Source organism: Seriola aureovittata, chromosome 8 (assembly GCF_021018895.1).
Source record: "Seriola aureovittata isolate HTS-2021-v1 ecotype China chromosome 8, ASM2101889v1, whole genome shotgun sequence".
NCBI lineage: Eukaryota > Metazoa > Chordata > Actinopteri > Carangiformes > Carangidae > Seriola > Seriola aureovittata.
The window spans coordinates 5,391,075-5,401,448 of record NC_079371.1 but is presented as its reverse complement, the minus strand read 5'-3'; positions in this window follow the sequence as shown (position 1 = coordinate 5,401,448).

The following is a 10,374-nucleotide window of genomic DNA, read 5'->3' as shown; positions in this document are numbered from 1 at the left end:
TGTCTCCCTCTCCCTTTTAATATATGTTCATAACTAAAACTCAGTTCATCTAACGGTGAAATGAGAATTCTAATTTACTGCAGTAATATCTTCATTCTTATCAAACTATATTTCATTACACGTTCGATTGCGACTTATATTTTCAAGCATGACTTCATAGTCTACTTACTGACAGGGTCTAAAATAATGCAATGTTTTTCTGTGTTCTGTTCTGTAATCACAGCACCGCAAGATAAAACAGTGCTACTTAACTTATCTTAGAAACAAGAATCCCAACACAATATACTGTAGCAGTACATCCACATTAAACACTCTTTTGGATTTGGATGGAATTATCCTGCATTATATGATTGAAACTTCAAAATGTGTTGTAGAAGTAACAAAAATAGCTGTTTTCTGCTTTCAGTGGGTTTTTAAATGGTTTAATTAGGCTATCTTAAGAAGTAAGGATATTTTCTCAACCCATAAAGGGATTTTTATTCCTTCACTTTTATAGATAAATCCCCAAAATTGGAGAAATATGTTTTTTCACTGTGTAGCATCAGTAATATCCATATTAGCAACATGGAATTTCTTGCAGACCTGGATTTGATCAATACACTTCTTAGCATTGGTTGTTCATAATGTTTGTGATAAGAAAAGTTAAGCCAACCAGGCTGATGATATATGTTTAAGTATAAAATGTAAATGGTTTAAGAACAGTTGTATTGATGTCTAGATTTGGGCAGAGGCCAAATGGAAAAGACAGGAAACAGAATGGACTTCAGTTCTGTACAAACAATGACCAGAGAACAATTTCAGTTTGGAACAAAGACCAGCATCGTCAAAGTAACTTTTTATCCAGCATGCCATTGTTCGTTATGATGAGGGTCAAAAAACAACTAAAGTTTTAGCAGAACAAGAATTTGCATCAGTTTGTATCAAAGTTTATTGGCAGTTTGAGACATACTGTGACTGTGAAGAGATTTTGAGACATACTGTGACTGTGAATAGATTTGATGTTCACAGGCAAACTGATAAATGACACTTTCTGTCCTGGCCTGCCGGGACTATAAAATGTGCATTACCAATATTGAAATATATTAAAAAAAAAAAGTAAAAACAGGGATGCATTCACTAATGAAAACGTAGCTTACCTAGACTAGAATGGGTTTAGCCTCAATGTTTGTTTATGCAGAGGCGATGTTTAAACAGGAGGTGTTCCTCCATACACTGCTGCACAATATGAGAAGCTTGTCGTTCAGGGCATTTATTAAGACATACAAGGCAAAGCTTGTGTTTACATCTGAGTTTTGTAATATATATATATATATATATATACACACACATTCACCCACTGTCTACCATGAAAAATACCAAAATCACCTCCTAAAACTGATCAGCTCCCTTCATATCAAAATGCATAAACACTGCTAGAGTAGGTGCTCGATGGTTTGTTTTCATTACAATCATTTATCTAACATTTCTAGATTCTACAAAGAACAAAATGAAGAATGAGAAATGCACATCTTTCTGCTGCAGTTTATTGTAATGTATTTCAAAGATGAAAACAAACTCTGAGGCTTAAAATTTGGGTGTTACAATGATTACCAGAGGTTCCATATGGAAATTTATGCAGTGAACAAGTGACTGGGGAGGGACCGTCCTTCATCTGTGTCTCACATCTACCTCCCAGGGCAATATGCAGAGCACTGATGGGTTGTAGAAACATAATTACAGCCCTGATGCATGCGCTTAAACTCTCCTCCTTCGACTTAACAAGTTCAGTCTTTCAAGGCGACGGGAGCTACTGGCTCTGAAGGGGTGAGTCACACAACTGAAAGTTTTCTGCGCACATTATAAAAATGTTTCTCTTGTTGTCAATCTTTGATCTGAAGCTGAGTCTCTTGAGCCAGATTTTTTTTTCTTTATTTCTTGACATTGTTACCTCCTGCTGTTGGTCTGGAGATGTAGATGTCCAGCAAGGAGATCAAATCCCCCCCTCTGGGCAAGATCCCTCAGTTACATCCTTCCTGCAAACAGTCCCAGTTGTGTTTTCATTGGAAAGCCTGAGGCAATGCTGCCAGGGATTTAACCCAGAGCTTTATTTGCTTGGTCCTCACCCTTTTTACCATACACGCTTGTGGCACAGTCAGCACATATTTTATCTGGTCGTGCCATGTGTTATTATTTTCAAGATCATTAGGCTACTGAAAAATGTAGAATCATATGGGATGTAATTGTAATATAAAACCCATGTTTGTCAGACACTGTCTTAAATGCTTCTACTTAAATTCATTATATTTATCATGAAATAATGAAACAAAACAAAAACAACAAAGAAGCAATTAAAAACTTTTTTTTCTTCTTCTCTCTCGGTGCTTCTCTTCCTGTACTTCGTCCAGGTTTGATGAGTACTGTCTCCAAGGATAACTCTTAAGGGATGTCTACAGGGATAGTCACTCTGCTCCTGACTGACGCAAAGGTCAGCTGTAACCTGTAGGTAACAAAATGATTTGTGACTGGAGGAACGCTACTTTGAACCTTTGGACCAGCTGCATAGAGAGCTGGTCAGACGCAGGGAGCGATGAGTTCCCTCCTCTGTGTCAGCAGCTTCTGTAAGAAAGTAGACAAGTAAACAGCTGTTAATGCTAATGCTGGCTCTGTAGCAATAGCAAAACTTACAATAGCTCCTTTCCTTATTTTGGGCCTCTGTGTAGAGACTGTAAGAATAAGGTATAGCTGTGGCGTTTCTGGTTTAATAGCACCGTGCTGGGCAGGTGTCAGGTCTGTTTACAGTGTTTGTGCTCGGAAAGATGCCACAGCACAGAAAAGGGGTGAAATTTAGCGTGTTCACCCGGTGTCCGGTTTACATCACTGCCAAACGGGACTGGAGCTGATAAATACCAATGATTACTGCAGAGTCATTTTACCTGGGAGTGCCCTTTCACATTGGCGACAAAAGCCTGATGTTAGCAGGTTTTTTTGTCCAGTGTGAAGGGGGCATAGGTAAAATACTGAAGGCTCAGAGTGTTTCCTGATTTAAAAATACTACTTGTGTTTGTCTGGATGTCTGTGAGCCTCCTAGAATCATGAAATTCTTTAAGACTCACGAATATGAATGAATCATGGTGCCCCTTCATTAGCATGTCATTCTCCCTCATCAGAACTGGCATTCTGAACATGCATTATGCAAATGTCAGAGATGCCAGTGCTAATTTTAAATATAATGGTCAGAATATGTGTCCTGTGACATTCAAGTCACAAAGCATCCCCTGTACTATGCTCTGCACAGTGTTCTGGCTCCACAAATTTGAACAGATGTGTTTGTCTTTTTTACTACGAGATCACGCAGTGGATCAAACACAAACACACCCATTTACATCAGCATTCAAATGAGAAATTATTCACTGCCGGCACATTTGACCTTTCTGCTTATTGAAAACCATGCCCAGTCCAATGAAATGCAAAACATGCTGCTATACGGGAATCAGATTCTATATAAATACATAGATAACCTATGCAAATACGTTTTTCCAAGAACATACTATATATGCATGCTTTTGAAGTACAGCAGGCTTTGGATAAATGCCCTGAAGATGTATAGTACCTCTAACTAAAGACACCATACATATTCAGGAGGTGAACTCTTAAAACTAAGTGAGGGAAAATTGTGAGCCAAAGGCTACAGATGGAGAACAGGAGGGAGGCTGCAAGTGTTGACCCTGATCGTTCTGCCAATGTCACAGGAACTGTAAGTATAGGGTTGTGTTTGCACGCAGTGCTGCTTTTTGCTTCCAAACAGTGGAATATGTTGAATTTTAGGGCTTTAGGTTGAAGGAGAGATTTGGGGTATAAGACGGCACACAGATGACAAAGAGAAGGGAATTCTCTCTGATGACGACACAGAGCTTTGAAGTCTGCCGGTTTGATGTTGCTGTATCCAAAGCTTTCTGAACCATGACAACAAACAGTTTGTGCTCACCCTGAGACCTACAATATATCATGGACCGCTACCTAGTCTGTCTATAAGACACAAACAGCAACAGAGCAGTAATTGGGGCAAAAATAGGCTTCCCTCTATGTGCTATACAGCTCCATAAGCCGTATCTCCCTCCTCATTTTACCCTTACCCGCAGAGGCAACCAAAATAATCCAATCAGCTCTCTTCCATGGATTTCATTTGCCATTAATTGCCTTGCCTGTGCTTAGAGGTCACTCGCCACGTTACAGAGAGCTGGCCAAGGGCACTACCGACTGCATCTCCATAATGGCCCCAATTCCCGACGGGATTACCAGCGACAGCACCTCCACATTCTGTACGCTGTTGAAGCCATTAGCCTCAGCTCGAGCCCTGCAGTACGCCAAATGCTGTCATTGCACAGCGCTCTAGCTATTTAGCACCACTTGCCCATATGCTATTTGGTGCCTGAGCATGAGTCTGTTTGTTGTGTCCTGCCAGGCCTTGACAGAGCTGCTACATCTATTTTTTTGTAGCTTTTTACCTCTTTATTTCAATCCCAAAGACCTCACAGCCATTACCCAGTGATCTAAGATGAAAAGCAACAGTTTCAAGGTTTTTTTTTTCTTTTTCATTGTATGTCTCAGTTTTTGAAACAAGGTTTTACTTTGTAAGGCCCCCTGTGTTGACCCCATACAGCAGTTTAAAGTGATAACTCTTAGGTGGCGAAAACATTTTCAGAACAGCGTAGTTGAGTGGTGATAGGCGACTACAGCTTTGGTTGATACATAGTCATGTCTCCTCTCAATTAATTTTCCCCTGACTAAAGAGCAGTGTTTTCTTTTCTTTTATTATTTAACCACTCTCCTCTTTTTTTTCCCCGAGACGGAGTATTGTGTTTGAAGCCGTGGCTGCTTTTACAGCTTCCCCTCTGCAGAGAAAAAAAAGAGGCAGAATGGGAGGAGAGAGAGTAAATGTAGGAGCAACAAAGAGCAGAAACAGCAGAAGAAGAAGAGAGAGTGGGGTATGCTGTCTGCGCTGAGCGTGTGTATACAGATAAAAGTGATTGTGTGTGTGGGGTGGGGGGGGGGCAGAAATACATTCATTATACATTGAAGAAACCCTGAATGAAAAACAGTCTACCACTACAAAGAGATAAGAGTGCAGAGAGAGAGCTTCAGAGGAGCAGACAGTGTGGTACCATGCATTTACACATAGAGACCTCATTCACCACGAAGCCCATTATGTCATAATTTAACTTAAATCATACCTCAGGGTTTGTCTGTTCTGTTTGAATTAATGTACATCACCTGATTATTTAGATGTTTTTACATTTATGTCATTGACATGATGCAGTTACTTAAAATAAGTAAGACTCTTTGACATGATTGCCAAATTTCTTTTGGTGTGTAATAAATTACTCAGATATTGAACTAGATATTGCAATTTTAGAATGACTAATCATTTTGATTGTTTAATTGCCATAAAGGGTAACATTATTAATGAAATATGGAGGAAAAAAATCAATGTTTGCAGACTATATGTTCCCCTAAATGCCTCACATGTAGACGATCAGGAGTAGCTTCAATTTCCATGTTTCCTCAACAGCTCACATGCAGGCTATGTTAGAAGGTACAATTTACCGATGTCGGTAGATGCTGGCTACAGCACACATCATCAGGGGTTTTGGGGCAGCAGCCGTGCACAGTGCCTTAATGGGAGGTTTAAGGGGGTTTATAGATGTCATTGCAAAATGTGCCCTTCACATGTTGGGGGCCCCAGACATTTGCCTCTTGACACTGTACCTCTGCTGATTCCTCTTTTTGCATGGAATCCTTGAATATTTTCAAGTGATTGGCAGATGTGGTTTGACCAACACAAGCAACACTGATGTAGTCCAGTTAGATGGACACCATGTGTGATTAGTTGGCAAATTCAAACTGTTCTAATGAAAACAAAGCTGTTCTTGTCCTTGGCCTCCATCTCCTCCCATATAAACCTACAGATGTTCATCTCAAGGACTGCTAACCACATATGAAGGTGTCAGTACATTATATACAGCAGGGTTAAACTAATCCGTTTTTTTGGCCTGGATCCCAATCCAATATTGGTCCAGCGTGACACTTATATTTATGTTACTTAAATGTTGATTAAACAGCCTGTGTAATCTGGCACAGTTTTAACACAGCTGTAGACTACACACCGTATTTATTATGAGCTTCTTGATGCAAATACTGTAGGTCGTGGTTATAAAAATATAAAGCTTGTAAGCTTAAATTGATATGAACAGAATTTCAGTTGAGCAGATCTTACGTCTCACTCTGTTGGATTTGTTAAAACTAAAGAAACACTCAGGTCACACGTGCTTGTACAGTGGTTTTACAGAGTGGAGCTTCTTCCCTCACAAACTATGTTTGACAAATACTGACAGTGGCATGCCGACAGCACACAAACCAACAACAGACAAGTTTAATTTAGGCCTGTCAGCATGTTACTGACAAAATTAACATTAATTAGTGAGAGCTGATTTGACGTATAGCCTACCACTGGAGATGTTTGTCATTTTAACCAGTACAAGTGACACTCAGCACCGGCTAAAAATGAGAAGCTGCAGCTGAATTTTTCCTACACTGCTGTTGGAGCTTAGTGAATGTCTGCATCTTTCCAGCTTCAGTGTGTGAACTCAGAGTCACTCACCGCTGCACCCAAACATCATTTCACAGGAGAGGAGCTGCAACACTGGCAGCAGAGTACAGTAACAAAAGGATTCGATTTTAAACAGCATTATTTTAGTCCATTAAAATATTCCTGGCCCAGCCCTGATACTGATCCTTAAGATCAGCTTGGGACATCTCTAATATACAGCACTGTGCAAAAGTTTTGGTTTGAGAAGCTTTCAAAAATAATGCCATGGTTAGTTTAAATTCTTCAATTAACCGTAAAAATATAAATCACATTTTCTGTGATCGCCCTTTGTTTTAAAATCAGTTCCAGTTCTCCTCAGTACACCTGCACGTTTTCAAGGTTCTTGGCAGGAAAGTTGTTCCAACCATGTTGGAGAACTTGGAGAACCATCTGTTGCAGGTGCCCTTGTTCTTCTTGTCTCTGGAGATAGTTCTTTGTGACTCTGGCTGTTTGGACTCATTAACATCATTAATACCTTCAATAATAAGTAAATGACAACATTTCTGCTTCCAATAAACAATTATAGTAATTCAGTTTGGGCTTGCATATTTATTGTTAGCTCTTACAAAAGCAAAATGGTGATTTAACATTGGAAAAATTTGAGGGAATATGTTTATACAGTATAGCTGTGTCTCAACTCAGGGGCCACATCCTTCAGAGGACGCAGTCCACAAAGGCCAAAGTAAAATGAGACGGTCTGGCCTAAGGAGGGTTTTCTCTTTGTGTCACCAGCTGTGTCCGCCCTTACTGTTGCATCGTAAAGCACGGCTCCTGGCACCTGGCAACCTCAACAACACGTAACTTTCTTTCAGAAAAACATGAGATTTTAAGGCACTTGTTTTTAACTGTTGTACCGTTGAGCTGAAACCCAATACTTATTTTTAAAAGTCTAATCCCTGGGCTCTCTGTCGGCATTGTCATATTATTACCGGTGCAATGAATCTTGGGATAGGTTGGGCCATGAAGGATCCACCCGTTGGAGCCTTTGTTGCCCAGGAAATGAAGGCCACATTTGAAGGAGTCAAATGCTTCAAATGCAGCCTCCGAAGGAACACAGCTTGTGTGTCCTTATTTCCTGTCTTTTATATCTTATCTTGATGCCTTTTTATGTAGCACTTTCAATTGTCTTGAGCTAAAAATCTTCTATCTTTCCCACTCAACCAACCGCTGCTCCACTGTTAGCAGAGGGACACGAAGCTTTCCCAGAGACGTTATGTTCTTGCCAAACAGTGTCCTGCCTTTCTTCCTCCTCCGTGCTGAGAGTGTTCTCCGCCACAGAGCTTCCTGTTTCTACCCAACATGCAGATATGCCTTTTTTTTTATTTAAAAGTCATTTTCATCACTAGATCCTGAACCTGAACCTGCTGTAGTACAAGTCTTAATCTGGTCCCTGTGTAGCAGCTAGCAGCCCTAAATACAGATCTGGATGAGGAACAAGAGATCAGCTGCTGCCACTAATCTGTAAAAACAAGAGGACCCCCTAATAAATTAATAGACACATTTACAAATGTAACTTTTAAAAGGAGATTATGGGATTAAGTCTTAAGAAACTCCATCAAAGAGCATGCACTGTTTGTGATGTAAACACTCACCAATCAATAGGCATCGCTGTCTGTTTTTGGCGGGAACGACATCAACTATGAATTATTAGATAGGATTCCTTCATAGTGATGAATTGCTGGGAGCTGAGCAGAGACAGAGCTGATGGATGAGTGATGACAAAAACACTGAGAACAAAACGGCTCATTATCACAGACAAAAGACTGGGGACAATGAGACACACACACACAGACACACACACACAGTCAGAAGAGGAGACGTCAACGATCAACTGCAGGTTTCTCAGGAGACGTCAGCTTAGTGAGAACATGATGGATCGGCTGTTTTTGGTTGTGAATTCACTGAGGAATCAACAACAGTGTGATGAAGAGGAAGTGTGTGTGTGTATGTTTGTTTGTGCTCTTACAATTTATTCACAACTGGGTTCAAAGAAACACGCCTTTGAACAGAAAAAGCTACGATACACAGACCTTGCAGTTGACGCTGAGAAGCGAGACTGAAAGGTTGAAGTACGTCCTGTGGAGGTGGGCTGCAGAGGCTTTGTCGCCAGTTCCACCGCACAGATCCTGAGGGAGGTAGGAGTCAGAGGGCAGGCCGGCAGTAATGCAGTTAAAGCTCTAGTCAACGCTGCAGAAAGAAGCAGTCATTCAGCTCAGTGTGCGGTGGGCCTGCCTCGACTGAGGGTGTCTTGTGATAAAAGGCTGGAACACCCAATGGCGTCAAGGTACACATGATGTGTCGTACTGGTAGCAATAGCAAGTAGTCACCTCCAAGAACATCCCCAATTGTTGTGCTATAACTTCAGGGACTGTAACACCCAGTCCTACCAACAAATCATCGTCATCAAAATCTGTTTCCGCTGTCATGCTGTGGTGACTCACCTCCCTGGGAGATGGTGATGTTGTTGTAACCAGCGACGACTGGCTTGATGAAGTCTCATTTCTGAGACGATGTTTGTATCTCATGATGTATCTAATGAATTTCTAAATCAAATCTCATGAATGTTCTTGATTAAATCACACAGAAGTAATCTTTCGTAAAACATTTCAGTTCTTAATGCAGTCTCATCCTGTTGACAGGACTCTCGACTTTTGCTTTCATGCATCTCAGCTGTCAACTCTCCGGCCATTTTCTCCAAACTGGAGACCTTTCAGATGTTGAGACACAGAGAACAACATCAAAGTCTTGAGCTGCCTGGCTGCCTTCTGGGCTTTCCGAGAGAAAAAGCCCACCATCCTCACCTCAAGGACGAAGCAAGATGAAAGACACGCCATGTTCAGCTTGAGCATTTGAACTTTTGACTTTCTAGCCATGTGGGAAATGGGCTGAAGGGGGGAGGTGCTGTCATGTTTAGGTTGCTCGGTTCAGTTTATTCCTGCTGTGCAGGTAAGACGAGGTAACTGCTGAAGAGAAGACCTCACTGACTGGAGGTTTGTAAGAAAGAGTGGCATCATTTTCTTTTGCTGCACAATACAAAGTCTGATTCTACAGTGAGGGTTTAAAGTTTGCAATGTATCATTACCCTTCTATCATCACGTTTTTATGAGAATGTGAGTAATTGGCCTGCTTCCTTTTGAACATTGGAGTCAATATTGAAAGAGAAAATGGTGTGAAATGTAATCTTCCTCAGTGGGAAACAAAGCTGCTGATTATCAAATATTCATGTCAAGTGAGACTTCAGAAAATTACCACGATTATTACTCGTAAGTGTTCACGAATGCTTCAGTGAACGTTTTAGTTTCAGTTAATTCAGCTGATTTGAGGGATCCATTTCTGTCCAGTAGTTCTGTGCCATAAAAGATGATGATATGAATCGGCCTATCACAGGTTAATGATAACAGGTTGTTTGTTGGTTTTCATCTCTGCCTTGAACTTTTAAAGGTCCCATATTTTACACATTGTACACCAGCGTTTTATTTGAAGCGTTGCTCATAAGAAGATATGATTGTGGTTTTAAGAACCAAAAACCATCTCAATGTAGTTTTACATCTCTCTGGAGCTATAGTAACAACAGGTCTTTGAGCCAATCAGAGGAGAGGATCTGAGCCTCTCTTCTACTAAAACATACAGGATAAGAGTACAGACAGGCTACATTCTGCTGTTAGATCTAACACAGGAAATTCTAATTCAAACCTTGACATACTCTTTGATACATGGAGAGTCGGTTTTTGATGTGAGAGGTGATTTTT